The 14,630-nt window shown below is 43.5% G+C and overlaps 1 pseudogene; it reads left to right on the top strand.

Moving 5' to 3' along the window:
- Nucleotides 1–3,140: 3,140 nt before the first annotated feature.
- LOC136356042 (uncharacterized) overlaps nt 3,141–14,630 on the top strand; it is a 53,053-nt pseudogene continuing 41,563 nt past the window's right edge.

Here is a 14,630-nt window from a genome sequence, read left to right on the forward strand (position 1 = left end):
ACTTGCAGCCCCAAACTATCAATCATTCTAGCATGCCAAAATGGAAGAAATCTGAGGAGGAAAGGGGAAACTGCATACTCGTGGTTTATGGTGGATCAAGGTGAAGGTGGTCGAAGCAAGGCAAGAAACAACAACCAAAATGACTCAAACCAAGGAAACTAGGAGGAACACTAACACTGGTTAGATGAAAAGACAAGGCAAGGTGGACCAAAGGCGTCGAGGATAGGTGTAGGCAGGACACGATGGATGCCAGGGGACAAACAGGTAGAGGGCACAACAATGACGAGGAGAAGAAGCCACCCGAGGGTTATGGCAGGGGATTTCCAAATATGATGCCTTCAAGAAGAAGGACGACAACAAGAAAGAAGACGCCATCGTACGCTGTGGAAACCAAAAGGGGTTTTCAACCCAGAGCAGGGGGTAAAGCCAGCCAGGACACTAGTCAGATAGCTCACGCGGCGGCGGCACGGACGCTAGCGGCTTGAAGACACCATCACACACCGCCCCCATGGGCAGGTCAGGGCGCCGCTGCCACCGACCTCCCAGCCCCAACCGAGTAGATCTGGCCAAGGAGTAAGTGGATCTAGACAAATCGGCCAAGGAGGCGAATGAACAGGTCCAGCTTCACCGGCGGCAAAGAGGGGTTGCGCGTAGGCAGTCACGAGGGTCGAAGATGTCTCCCCTTGGACAACCCTATGCCGCCGGCAGCGCCAGGCTGCTGACGACGTGCGAGCCACCGCCCCATCGCCCTCTTCACCGGATCCGCCTGCCGTTGCCTTTCCTCCTCGCCGGATCCTCCCACTGCGCTTCTGAGCTCTCGCCGGTGGCTTTGAACTTCTCCGCGACTGCCCGACGCTGCCAGCAGTGGCAATCGTCACCGTTGTCCTCTTAGCAACCGCTAGCTCCTAGATCCCGCGCAGGAGAGCGTTAATGCCCTCGCCGCCGCCATTCATGCTGCCGTACGTTTTCGGTGTCTGGCTCCGGCGGCGGTGAGGCGGGAGGGAGAGAGGTGGGGGGTAGAGGTGCAAGCGGCGGTCGCTGCCCGTGTCGCCCAACAGAGCTTTTGAGTGGAAGCAGCGGCGGACTGATGGAGCCAGTACCCATGAAACTTTGCCCTTGTACATGCAATGACGCACTTCCAGAAATCAAAAGAAACATGGGAGACAAAGAGGATATTCTTTTGAGTCAGGAGGAATTGGATATTAGATGGTTTTATAGGAATAGATTATCTTCAATTATGAGAGAGGAGGAAATCAAATGGTATCTGAGGGCCAAATCTAAGGATATTCTAGAGGGTGATTCTAATACAAAGTATTTTCACTTGGTTGCAAATGGAAAACATAGGAAAACTAGAATTTTTGAACTACAAGATGGTGACCAATTAATAAATGGTGATGAAAATTTGAAATCGCATATTACCACTTATTATAAGGGTCTTTTTGGTCCTCCAGATGATTCTCCTCTTCAGTTTGATGAGAGTAAATTTACTGACATTCCTCAAGTTTCTCTTTTGGAGAATGAGGCTCTAACACAAGGAATTTACTGAAGAGGAGATTAAGGAGGCTATTTTCCAGATGGAACATAACAAAGCACCAGGTCTTGATGGGTTTCCTGCTGAATTTTATCAAGTTTTCTAAGATGTTATAAAATTTGATTTAATAAACCTTTTTAAGGAGTTTCATAATGGTACTTTACATTTATTCTCGCTTAACTTTGGTACTATTATTCTTTTACCTAAGTGTGTAGAGGCCATAAAAATTTAACAATATAGGCCCATTTGTCTACTTAATGTTAGTTTTAAGATTTTTACCAAAGTTGCCACAAATAGAGTAATGAGTGTGGCCCAAAAGGTAATTAGTCCTACCCAAACTGCTTTTATTCCTGGGAGAAACATTATGGAAGGTGTGGTTATTTTGCATGAGACCTTACATGAATTACATCGTAAAAACATGAGTGCATAATTTTTAAGATTGATTTTGAGAAAGCTTATGATAAGGTTAAATGGTTTTTTTGTACAACAGACTTTGAGAATGAAGGGCTTCTCTCTTAAATGGTGTGAGTGGATAGCCTCTTTTATTCAAGGGGGACATGTTGGTATTAAAGTTAATGATCAAATTGGTGACAATTTTTAAACTTATAAAGGCCTTAGACAAGAGGATCCTCTATCTCCAATTCTCTTTAATATAGTAGCTGATATGCTAGCTTTACTTATTAAAAGGGCTAAAGATAATGGCTCTATTAATGGGGTAATTCCTCATTTAGTGGATGATGGTTTGTCTATTTTGCAATATGCAGATGATACCATCATTTTCTTGGAGCATGATTTACAACAAGCAAAGAATCTAAAATTGATCTTATCTGTGTTTGAAAAATTATCTGGAGTGAAAATTAATTTTCACAAAAGTGAGTTGTTTTGTTTTGGTCAGGCTAAGGAGTGCTATGATCAATATTCTAGTATCTTTGGTTGTAAGTTAGGGTCTTTTCCTGTTAAATACCTTGACATTCCAATGCATTTTAGGAAACTGGGTAATAAGGATTGGAAAGTTATTGAACAAAGAATTGAGAAAAAACTTAGTAGTTGGAAAGGTAAACACATGTCTGTTGGAGGTAGACTGGTTTTGATCAATTCTGTCCTTTCAAGTTTAGCTATGTTTATGATATCTTTCTTTGAGATACCGAAAGGGGTTCTTCAAAAGATTGATTATTATAGATCACGTTTCTTTTGGCAAGGGGATGATCATAAGAAAATGTATAGGCTAGCTAGATGGGATATTATTTGTCAACCCAAAGATCAAGGTGGTTTGGGGGTTCATAATTTAGAGATTCAAAATAAATGTCAGTTGAGTAAGTGGTTATATAAGTTAATTAATAAGAATGGTGTTTGGCAAGATTTATTGAAGAGAAAGTATCTTTATAATAAGTCTATAACCCAAGTTGATAGGAAACAAGGTGACTCCCATTTTTTGTCAGGACTCATGAAAGTGAAAAACACTTTCTTAAGTATGGGTTCCTGGATTGTGAATAATGGGGAAGAAACAAGATTTTGGGAAGATAAATGGCTAGGTAATATGGCCTTTAGAGATAAGTATTCATCTTTATATGCTATTGTCAGAAGGAGGAATGCTTCTATTGCTAGTGTTATGGCCTCTATTCCGCTTAATGTTTTCTTTAGGAGAGCTTTAGTTGGTCAGAATCTAACACTTTGGCATGAGTTGTGTGCTTCTATTGTTCATTTCCAGTTAAATAATTCTTCTGATTATTTTAGATGAAATTATCATCAAAATGGTCAGTTTTCGGTTAAATCAATGTACTTAGCTTTAATTAATAATGGTTACATTGATAGAAATAAGTTTATTTGGAAGCTTTAAGATGTTGCTAAAGATTAAGTTCTTTATGTGGTACTTGCTTAAGGGAGTTGTTTTAACCAAGGATAACCTAGCAAGACGAAATTGGAATGGCAGCTTGAGATGTTGTTTTTATATGAAAAATGAGACTATTCAACATTTGTTTATGGATTGTCATTATGCAAAATTTATTTGGAGAGCAGTTCAGTTTTCTTTTGGATTATACCTTCCTAGTACCATATCTCATATTTTTGATAGATGGCTTCGGGGGGTTGACATGAAAAAGAGTAAACTGATATTTGTTGGTGCTTCTGCCTTATGTTGTGCACTGTGGTTGTGTAGGAATGATAGGGTTTTTGATAAATCATCATCTATTTCCTATATGCAGGTAATTTTTAGGGCAACATATTGGCTCCGGTTGTGGGCACAACTACAAAAGTGTAATGAAGATGAAGAATTCCTGATTGTTGCATGTCGTAAGTTTGAGACGACGGTTATGCAACTTTTTGCCAACCATGGATGGAGATTCACCAACAGGTTAGAATAATATTATCCTTGTCATGTTTGGTTTCCTTTATTTTTGGTTGGTGTGTTTGCGTTATTTTTTTCTTTTAAGTGTACTACCTTGTAATAATTAACTGTAGCTCTCTTGAGCAAAAGCCGGAATGTTTCATTCTATTATCTTTACAGCGCAGAAAGAAGAAAGTCACGCGAGTTGGTCTTTTTAAAGAACAAAGTGACAACTTTTCTTAGGGTGGGAGGAAATCTACGTGGAATTGTACTAGAATTGACCCTAGATGGCTTGCGGGGTCAATTATCACTGATAGGAGTATTTGATTGGGTCGCATGTGATTTTTTTTTTGTATTTTGAAAATTATATTTTTGCTATGTCACATGGCAAGTTATTTTCGACATTACATAAATATTTACAGTCAATAGCTTACCATGTTACCTTCAGTGAATGGCTAGATTGTTTGTTTTAACAATTGGTTACTGAACGATTTTTCAGTTAAATTATAAAAGATTTAAAAAAATGGTTGCATGCATGGTTAACCACTTGAGAGAGAGAGAGAGAGAGTTCATGTCAACATCTTCGGATCCACTAATTCATTTGGTCAAAGGCAAACTGATATTTCCTCGCGCAAGAAAAAAATGGTATTATGGTAAAATCAAACTTGGAGGGCCTACCGGTGAGTTTTTTCAACTTTGCACAGACAACAAAGAACGACCAGTGCATCAGTGCATCTCCACAGCTCCAGTTCTTCGCTAGCTCCACAGCCTCCACTCTTTTCCCTTTTTCCTTTTCTTTTGATTGACGTTGTGCTGCCTAAGTTGGCACCCTTTATCAAGCCCAAAAAAAAGCCTTTTACAAAGACGAGATTCTCATTCAGCTTTGGCAAAAGTTGCGCAGAAAAAAGATTACCATTCGGCTTATATAAAGTTAACAAATTAAAGTATTGGTATCTGTCCTTTCTTATTCCAGCCGAAAAAAAGAATTACTTCATAAAACCTTTGGTTTTGAATATTTCATAAAGTTAACAAAGTTGTAGAAAACAATACTACATCAGTTCCAGAATATAAGTGAACACGGTTATTAAGAAAATAGGTAGAATTAAATAGGGGAATGTTGTGATTGGATGAGAAGTGAAGGTAAATGGGAAAATTAAATGGTGGAGGGTTGTGATTGATCAAGAAGAAAATATTGGTGGATACGTAATTATATTTTGTGACAAATTCTAAATCGTAAAAGTGTTATATTTTGGGACGAAGAGAGAAGTTGTTATTGGTCGAATAGCTATTGAATTTGAATATATAAGTTCCAATAGGTTATAGATGGTTTTAAAGCTGTAATTATATGCAAAAGATTGATGTCCCAATCTCTGCAACGCAGACTACCCCATAAATATAAATATAGATGGTGTGCCACCATCACTGCTACAAATTCGGTCATCCTTGACAGGCCATCTGTAATTAGGGGTGGACAAAAAGTTTGGCCTTGTGAGCTCGGCTCAAGCTTGGTTCAGGCTCGCATAGGTCGGCTCGGCTCGAAAGCCAAACAAGCCAAGCCCAAGACTGCTTCCTAGCTCGTTTCCGAAACAAGCCAAGCCCGAGCTGGCTCACGAGCCGCTCGTGAGCTCTTTTGACTCAATAGAATAGGTCATATACAAAAAAATTGCACATTTTTGAACTATTTATTGGTTGAAAATGATAACTTTGATTGTCATATTATCTATTTATGTGTTGTGATGATATATTAAAGAAAAATATAACTTTATTACGCATTCTATATGGTATTATGTTGCTCGATTTCTCTTAGACCTGCTTGAGATTTACTTGATGCCAGGCTCGCGAGCCAGCTCGAGCTGGTTCGAGCCCATTATCAAGCCAAGCCAAGCTGCAGTTTTAGCTCGTTGCTTGTAGCGAGCCAAGCCAAGCCAAGCTTCCCTTGTACCAAGCTTTCACGAGCCAAGCCAGGCTCGGCTTGGCTCGTTTCCACTTCTATCTGTGATGGTTTCTCTTACCGTTTGGAGGGGGGTTATTACATCCCCACGGTAAGGCGGTTACCACGATAGCCACGTGGTAACCGCCTAAACCATGGGAATTTCGTCAGCAAACATTTGAATTCAAAAAATAGCGGTTTCACGGTTTGATCGTGGTTACCGCACGGTTTGACACGGTAACCGTGAGTTGTGTAGCTGAACAGACCAATGCTAAAAAAAATGGAAAAAAACATAAATATGTGTAAAAATTGAGGATAATTAAAAGAATACATATGATACTTGCAAACCTAACTTTTGGATGCAAATACAAAAATTCAGCATGTCCTTTACTATGTTATGGACTTCGAAGCAATTCAACAATTCATAGCATAATAAGTCAACAACGTCAATTCAACAACCTCACATTTCAAATCATAATGATGTCCATATGTAGCACCCAGCCACCCTATATATATTTTCTCCACTATTGGGCCTTAATTTGCTGGATAAACAGTGCAACTTAAAGGTCCATTGCATTATTTTTTTACCATTTTCTAATGTACTCTCGGTTTTACCATCAAATGTTATTTTATATTACTCTTTTTCATCAAATTTCTTTACCATCCGCCACTACAAATCAAGAACTACATCCATGTTTTTTTCGATTTGTTTTGGAAATTTTGAATTTGGTTAAAATTCATCAAACCCTACCGCCGGTAACCATTACCGTACCCCCACGGTAAGAGTGGTTACGGCAGTAAGGGAAGCCCTGCTTATGACCCATCAAAGATATTTATGACCCGTCATCGTAATAGCTCGTAACTACGACACATCACACATATCTATGATCTATGATGAGTGGCAGTTACGAACCCTCACACATGAGGGAATATATTTAAATCACAACCTTTTTTTATAAAATTTGATAAAAAAATGTGTATTAAAAAAATGTGTATGTAGTCGAATAGACAGACTTTATGTAAAAGTTGTAGAGTTAATTTTATAATTGATAATATTTTTATTTGAGATCGTTTAGATGTCTGAATATGCACTAAGTGATGGGATCTATTTTGAAAAATAAATTTTAAATTTTTCAGACAGACTTGAATGGAGATAGGCCCTATATCAAAGTTGTAGACCTCAATATTTTTATTTGAGATTGTTTACATGTTCAAATAAGCGTTACAAATGATGAGATCTATTTTGGAATTTTTTTTTGAATTTTTTAAATGATCTCAGATAGAGACATGACGTATATCAAAGTTATATAGCTCAATGAGATAAACAACTTTCTAATTGATAAAATTTTCATTTGTGATAGTTTATATGCCTGAATATGCAATATGGGGCTATTTTACAACCCCATCATTAGGCATATTGGAGGAAAAAGCAAAACAACATAATTACAAATGAAAAATAATTTGTGCATAAAACTTTTATATACGTGTTCTTGACGATATAAAAGCAAAGGCTCAAATGCTGAAAACTAAACTACAATGAATAAAATCCTAAAATCAACTCCAAATTTAAGGTTGAAAATTTAAATTTTGGCTGATAAGTATAAGCATAAGCGAAAAGATGAGGGGGCCAACTCGGAACACAAGGTTAATGATCCTAATCAAGGGGAAGCGGCAACCAGTGCTGGAGCAAGAGCATCCCATGAGGAAGGTGAATACGTTAGCTTCTCACAACATACTCCTCCAACAAACCCTGCTCTAACACCGGCCGAGCATTTGACCTATGTACATGGATTGCTGGACCAAATCCCCAACAATGCAACGACCAATCCAGATGCAACAGCTTGGTTGGAACATATGAAGTCTATGACAGCCAACCTCGATACTACATTTAAAACTGTGAACAATCAACAAAGAGAGGGATGACATTCAGCAAATCACCAATCTCCCGCAAGGAACCAAGACGGTGCAGAAGGCCAAAATAATGAAGTCAGAACCACAATCAAGATCAATCTATGCCTCGATGATGGAGAACACGCAATTCTCCTCCCCCCAATAATGATGTAGGCTCCCATCAATTGCCCATTTTATCCAAAATGGCTTATTAGAAAATTAAAATTAATTTATAAGTAAAACTTCTGTAGATTTATTCGTAGCGACTTAAAAGCCAACATTAACAAAAATTACGTTAAAAGCATTTCAAAATCAATTTCAAAATTAAGTTTAAAAATTTAAATTTTGGTTTATTCTTTGACTGTTTAGGCCAAACGATGAAGCTGATAGACTTATGTCAACACCTCAATGGATGGAGGGAAAAGCGCGAGAACCAAAGGAGTAATGAGGACAACGGTTGCTGACATCATCGTAACAATCGTGGCCTCATCCTCACAATGATGACAACAACCGTGGTCGTCGTGAGAACTGCAGTCAGCATAGCAAAAATCCTATATATCTATACGATTAATCCACACTTACTGCAGTTAATACTAATTTGCTGCCCTCTTATTCATCCACGTCATCAGTTAATTGGCGTCGTTGGATCAGCTCAGACCAGCTAATACCAAGCGTTGGATTATATATTGAGCAACCCCTCTCTTTAGGTGTGATATGGAGGCCCATTTTTGTCTGGTAGGCCCAACTGATTCCGATGTGGAATAAGTTCACTTCGTGACTCTCAAAAGTGATCGAAATCTAATCTGTGACCCTAAACCACAAAACCGGATATCTCGACCCCCAACTCTTAAAACCGGTGCAATTTGACTCCCTCGGCGGTTTTGGAGGGCGGTTTTACTAACGTGGCACCTATGTGGCAGTATTGACTCGATCTTCTGTCCACGTGGCGTTGATGTGGCGCTTAGGTATCATTAGAATTAAAAAATATGTGTGGGACCTATTTATCATTCAAAGCAAATTTGTGAACCCACTGACATGTGGGGCCCACATATTATCCTCTCTCCTCTTCATCCTCCTCCCTCTCTCTCTCCCTCCTCTCTCTTGTTAGGAATATCTCCTCTCACTCTCTAGGTGTTAATCACAAACACGTAAATTCTCTTTGGTAGACACACGCACACAAGAATATTACAAGTAGGGAGGAAGAACAGAGGTGGACACATAAACTACATCTTGCTTTCTCGGCAACCATGCCACATATTTTCATTCATTTATCTAGTACTTATGTACACAAAAGAGCTACCAACTCCACTCATGCACGACCTATTCTCTAGGCACTAACTTCAGCATGCACTGCATGGATATGTAAGCAGCTCACACGACTAACAACCCAACTAACTCCCACTAATACACGCACATGCAGTAACTAATCACTAGCTCATCTGCGTGCAATCATCAAGTAATGGCTAACTACGTGACTGACTCAGTGACCACGTACATCTGCACATACACATAATGTGCAGCAACTAATTAAGTCAAGATTATATCCGACATCTCTTCTCTCCCCTTCGCATGTCTGCAGGGACGGGAGCTGGAGCGCCGGCGGCGGGGGGCGCTCGAGGGCCAGCGAGGCTCCCGCCCCTCGCGTCCCCCTCCTCCGCGGCCGCGCTCCGTCCGTGCGAATGGGTGGGGAGGGTCGTCGTACCTGGACCATCCGCGGCCGCCCCACCGTCCGGCGAGGAGACGATGCGTGCCTATCTGCAGCATTGCTCTGTCAGTCAGCCCTTTGCTTGTTGGCTTGCCGCTTGATGTTAGTACACACATGCACTGCCTGTTGCTACCGCTTGCTAGTCGCAGTCCAGTCAGTCCTCATCTGTCGTCTCTTGCCGATTGCCTCGGCAACCAGCAGGAGAATGCTTGACGCAGATGCCTCCCAACTCCCGTGTGGTCACGTCGTTGTCGGCCGGCTCGGCACGCCCACCGCGTCCATCGGGGGGGCTGCCGCCTCCCCCGCCCGCGCCGCTCCTCCCGCCTTCAACGTTCACTACTACAGAAAGCGTTTTTGCATACGGGCGGAATCGATCTTCACATGCGGTTGGCCGGCCCGCATGTCGCAGCCGTATGCGAAGATATATTTTCCCATGCGGTTGACCTAAGAAGATCGCATGCGAAGATCTATTTTCGCATGCGGGCGTCTTAAGTAGACCGCATGCGAAATTCAATTTCCGAATAGCTAAAATAATATTTATTCTAGCATTTTGGTGAGATGTGTCTCGTAATTAATATTAAATTATTGAGGGATTTATTATCGTATTTCGGAGTAGTAAGCATATAAGATAAGACAAGTGCCGCAGTAACAAACATGTAATACATAACCATTAATTCAATCGTAATTTACATACGAATATATAATAGCAAGTGGCACAGTTTTTTCATCATGTTATTGCATATGTATAAGTAGTGTACATGTTATTGCATATGTTCTTTCTCCCACTCTCTGAGAGGTTTAAATTTGTCGTCCATTGTGAGTTCACTCTGGTTGTCGTAGAAGAGACCTCTTGCGTTGCAGACATCACGAAGGATGAATCGGCAGAGGTCAGCGGCCACGTTCAAGATAGTAGTGTCGTTGAATCGTTGTGCAATATATGGGATTTCGGGGATCTGCACACAGAAAGGAAAATAAAATGGTACTCAGTGAGAAGTGTGTGCGAGATGGGTTTCTTTGTAGAGAAGAGTTCGATGACCTGCTCGGTTACTGGTTGTTTTGTACCTTCCATTTACTCTGAGCATCTCGCACACGTAATAACCACACAAGTTGGTTCCTGGTGGTTGTTTGTAGCACTGCGATATAATTATGGGGACCGATCTCAGTAGATATATTTAGTATATATGTACTGTTCGATAATTAGTTGTATTGGTATAAATTTGATAGTACCGGCCAGCCAGTCCTGACGGATAACTTCTTCTGGGATGGAATATGTACTGGTCCACCTCTTTTGCGGTAGTACTTGTGTGCTCTGTTTGAAGGAAACAATTGTTTTATTAGTAGTTAGAAGACTGGTGATCGACCTAAACAATTTATAGTAATGAAATGTTTATCACTTACAAATTCAAAATAGTGAGGAATTCCATAAATGTCTCCTTGTCATAGTGTGCGGGGTCCAATGATATGATCAATTGGTCTTTCGGATATACAAGGAATAATATGTAGTGGTCTCTACATATAAGATAGGCTTATTGGAGACAGAAAATTCCGAAGAAGATAAATTAATTAAACAAAAAGAAGAGAGAGCTTACGTGAACTGGTAGGGGACCATTAAGACATCTTTGTCGGCGTGCGCCAACATTGCTATTGCCAAGTATGTTGCTACTTCTAGCTTCTTCCTCTTGTGCAATGTCTTCACATATTCTTCCTTTTCTTCCGGGGTCTTGCCAACCAATTGCTCGCAGTCTTCTCTCAGCTCTACGGTGTGTTGTGTTTTGCATATTCTTGTTGGATCGACGTATCCAACCTTTGCTCCAGTTCTATCAGCTTCGTGGAATTGCATACTGTACAATGAATAAAGAAGAAATGAGCGGCCGTTTCCCCCTCATCCGACCGCCCTCTCTCACTCCCAACCCTATATAAACGCTCCCCGTGCCTCCCTCCGCCGTTTCCGCCACTCGTCGCTCTCTCTCCCCGCCGGAATCGAGCTCGCGCCGTCGCTCTCTCTCTCCGCCGTCGCCGCCGAGCTCCGGTCCGCCGCCGTCGTCGCCCCGGACCTTCTCCCGTTTCGGCGTCGCCTTCTTCGGGTTCGCCGCAACCTCGCCGACCTCGTCCACCTCTCCGTTTCGGTCGCCGACCGCCGGAACGCCGCCGTCCCCGTCGACCCGTGCCGCGCCGCCGCCTTCCTCCGCTCCGGTCGCCGTTCCCGTCGTCGCCGTCGACCCGGGGTGAGCCGTGGACCGCCGATTCGCTTCCCCCTTCCCTCCCCTCTCTCGGGCGCCGCTCCGCCGCGCCGGTGGTCGCCGGCGGCGACCATCGGGGCGCGGGTGCGCCGCCTTCGGGCGCGTCCCGCGGCTGCCATGTGGGGCCCGGCCGTCAGCCGCCCGCGCCCTCGGGTGTGGCTGACGCATGGGACCCACGGCGCCGGCCGGTGTGAGCCGGGTGCGCCCGGTCCACCGTGGCCCCACTCCCGTGGACCCGGTCCGCGCGCCCTCTCCCCTCGGCTGACGCAATAAATCCATTTTAAATTAAAATTTAAATGAAGAAATTCGCAAATATTCATTTAAAGAGCATATAACCTTCAAATGGCCATAACTTGGCCATTTGAACTCGGAATTGGACCGTTCAAGTCTCTAATTTTTCCTTAAGAAGTCAAGAACCCATTTTTGTGCTTTGTTTCTGCTTGTTATATGGAGTTTATTAGAGTAAAAGCCTTTTCTTTTCCGTTGGTCGTGTAGACGCTGCAGCTTCGGAAGATCCGCTCTTCGTGGAAGTTGAAGCCGACGTTTGGAAAAGCGAGCAAGGCAAGTCACATCATCCTTGAACATATTGAATCCCAGTTTATAAAATTATGTTGCTTTAAATTATTGCATTATCGCTTTATTTAAATTCCCGCGTTATCACTGTTTTATCTAGCCATGCCTATTTACCTTTGTTATGACCTTATTATTATTGTTATTGTTATTATTACCTTGTTCACCTTAGATTAAACAAAACCCCAACTAGTGGACACTCTACTCATGGTACCACTAGTATGATTTTAGGTAGATGCTTCGCTGTTTAATTAGGTAACATTAGGTGATTTTACAACTCTAGACTTTGGGATGTTCATATCACCTGGACACTATGGAATGGTTTGGTTATTGTGGAATTGGCTTCACACCGCTCCTTCTATTCAAAATCCCCAAAATGGTTTTAGGCTGGGCTCGGGGTGCATGGTTTTGATAGTAGCACCTCGGCCATATAAGGACCGGTCTTCGGGCCTCTGTTGCAAAGCACTACCGTACTTCCACATGTCTAGTGGGTAAGGCTTAGTTTGTGGCTCAGTCTGGTTATAAACAAAAGTACACGGATGGAGATGGAAGAAGTCGGGGGTCGATGGACATCTCTAGGACAAATGAAGGCTACACGAGCTGCGGCCCGGTAGTCGAGATGTCATGGCACAGGGCCGGTGTCCTGCTGCTAGGGGCTCAGTCCTGCCTGCCTGTCCTGGGGGTTCCGGCCGTAGGTGGGATTGGGTCGGTACTCTTGTCTATGGCTAGGATGGGTTGGAAACTATGTCACGTCTTCCGTCTGTATACCGTGGTGGTATGTGGCACGTGGTTACACGTGAGGAAGATGTGTCTTGTGGGTAAAGATGTACACCTCTGATCAGAGTATAATCTATTCGAATAGCCGCGCCCTCGGTTATGGGCAAGCCGAGCAATGTACCCAAGTTAGTGTTTTAATTCTTAAAACCTGCTTAACAACTAAAAGGTGGAATGGTTGGCCTGGGTTGGCTTGGGACGAGCTGGGACCCAGGGTCGGGTTGCCAGTTCGGTCTGAATCATCGTAGGCCTTGGGTTAAGGCAGGTTCGTGTGGGTTCACGGCCTTGATAAATAATATTGTATAGTTCTAGAATCGTGTTTACTAAATAGTTTTGAGCAACTAAATATCTTTAAATGCTATTTACTGCAACCCTAACCCTTTATAGTATAACTCCTTTGTACTCCCTTGCATTTATTCTGCACTTGTGGGTGTATCTTGTTGAGTACGGTGGTTGTACTTAGTCTTGCTCAATTTTTCCCAAACCCAGAAGAGGAGCCCCTGGAAGATGAAGGCTTTGGTGTCTAGCTCGTGCCTGCCGTCAAGCGCCTGTGGTCATCGCCCTAGTCTTCCGCTGTTTCTCGTTTGTCTTTGTGTGTGCTGGGCCTTTGCTGCCCATGTAATAAATTAACTATTTACGCTTCCGCTTGTTAAACTCTGAATTGTATCAACTTTTGGTGTACCTTGCCTCCTGGGACAAGGATTAATGCACGCACGTAAGGAACACCCGTTGGGTTATTTCCGGTCGTGACAAGTTGGTATCAGAGCCCCCTTGACCCTAGGACGAGCCTTAGATCCCAAGCCTTAGCAATATTTTCAAAATAAAAATCCCTTCTTATTTGTGAAAATCCTCTAGTCTCTCTCTGTCCTGCTGCTTCATTTATCGCCAAAATATGACCTTTAAAATGTTGCTTTTCTTTTTGTTTTTGTTTGTAGATGGCCGGCAGCGTCAGCCGTCGTGGTCTGGACATGACTGGTTTCGTCTTGGAGCTGCGGGGCATGTGCGTTGTCCTGGGGTATCCGCATGGAGTGGACTACCAGGGCAGGCCGCTCCCGGAGCAGGAGGGTGACGATGCAGAGCCCCATGCTGCTTGGGAGGTTACTGCAGTGATCCTCACTGGCTCTCCCGAGCGGACTTCGTTGGCAGTCACCGCGGGTGGAGATTCTTTCCCCGCCGCTTGCCAGAGCGCCGCTCTCCTCGCCATCGGCACTCTTCACCAGGGCTACCCGGACGAGTTGCAGCACTCGCCCTACCGCTACCACCCTCGTCGCGGAGGAGCCCGCGACTTCGCCACCTTCCGGGATGCTAGCTCGGAGGATGACGCTACCATCATGCACCTGGCGCGCATGGTGGAGGCGTACGATGCGGCTCGTATCGACTTCCATCAGATGGTGCGTCGTGGGATGGTCGAGAACAACATGAAGATCCTGGAGCTGCGTCAGGAGAATCTGCAGCTGAAGAAGGACCTAGACGCAGTGGAGGCGCAGCTGCATCAGCTCAAGATCACCCAGGGAGAGGTCTGTCGCCCCAAGTGTCGCCGCGTCTGCCGCAGCCAGAAGATCACCGCCCGCAAGAGCACCTCCAGGCCCGAGCTTGTTCGTCAGTCCCTGGCGTGGACTTGCTTCGTGGAGACCCCTCGTGCCGAGCCTGCGCCCGTGGTTCCCCAG

This window comes from Oryza sativa, chromosome 4 (assembly GCF_034140825.1).
Source record: "Oryza sativa Japonica Group chromosome 4, ASM3414082v1".
In the NCBI taxonomy this organism is placed as follows: Eukaryota; Viridiplantae; Streptophyta; class Magnoliopsida; order Poales; family Poaceae; genus Oryza; species Oryza sativa.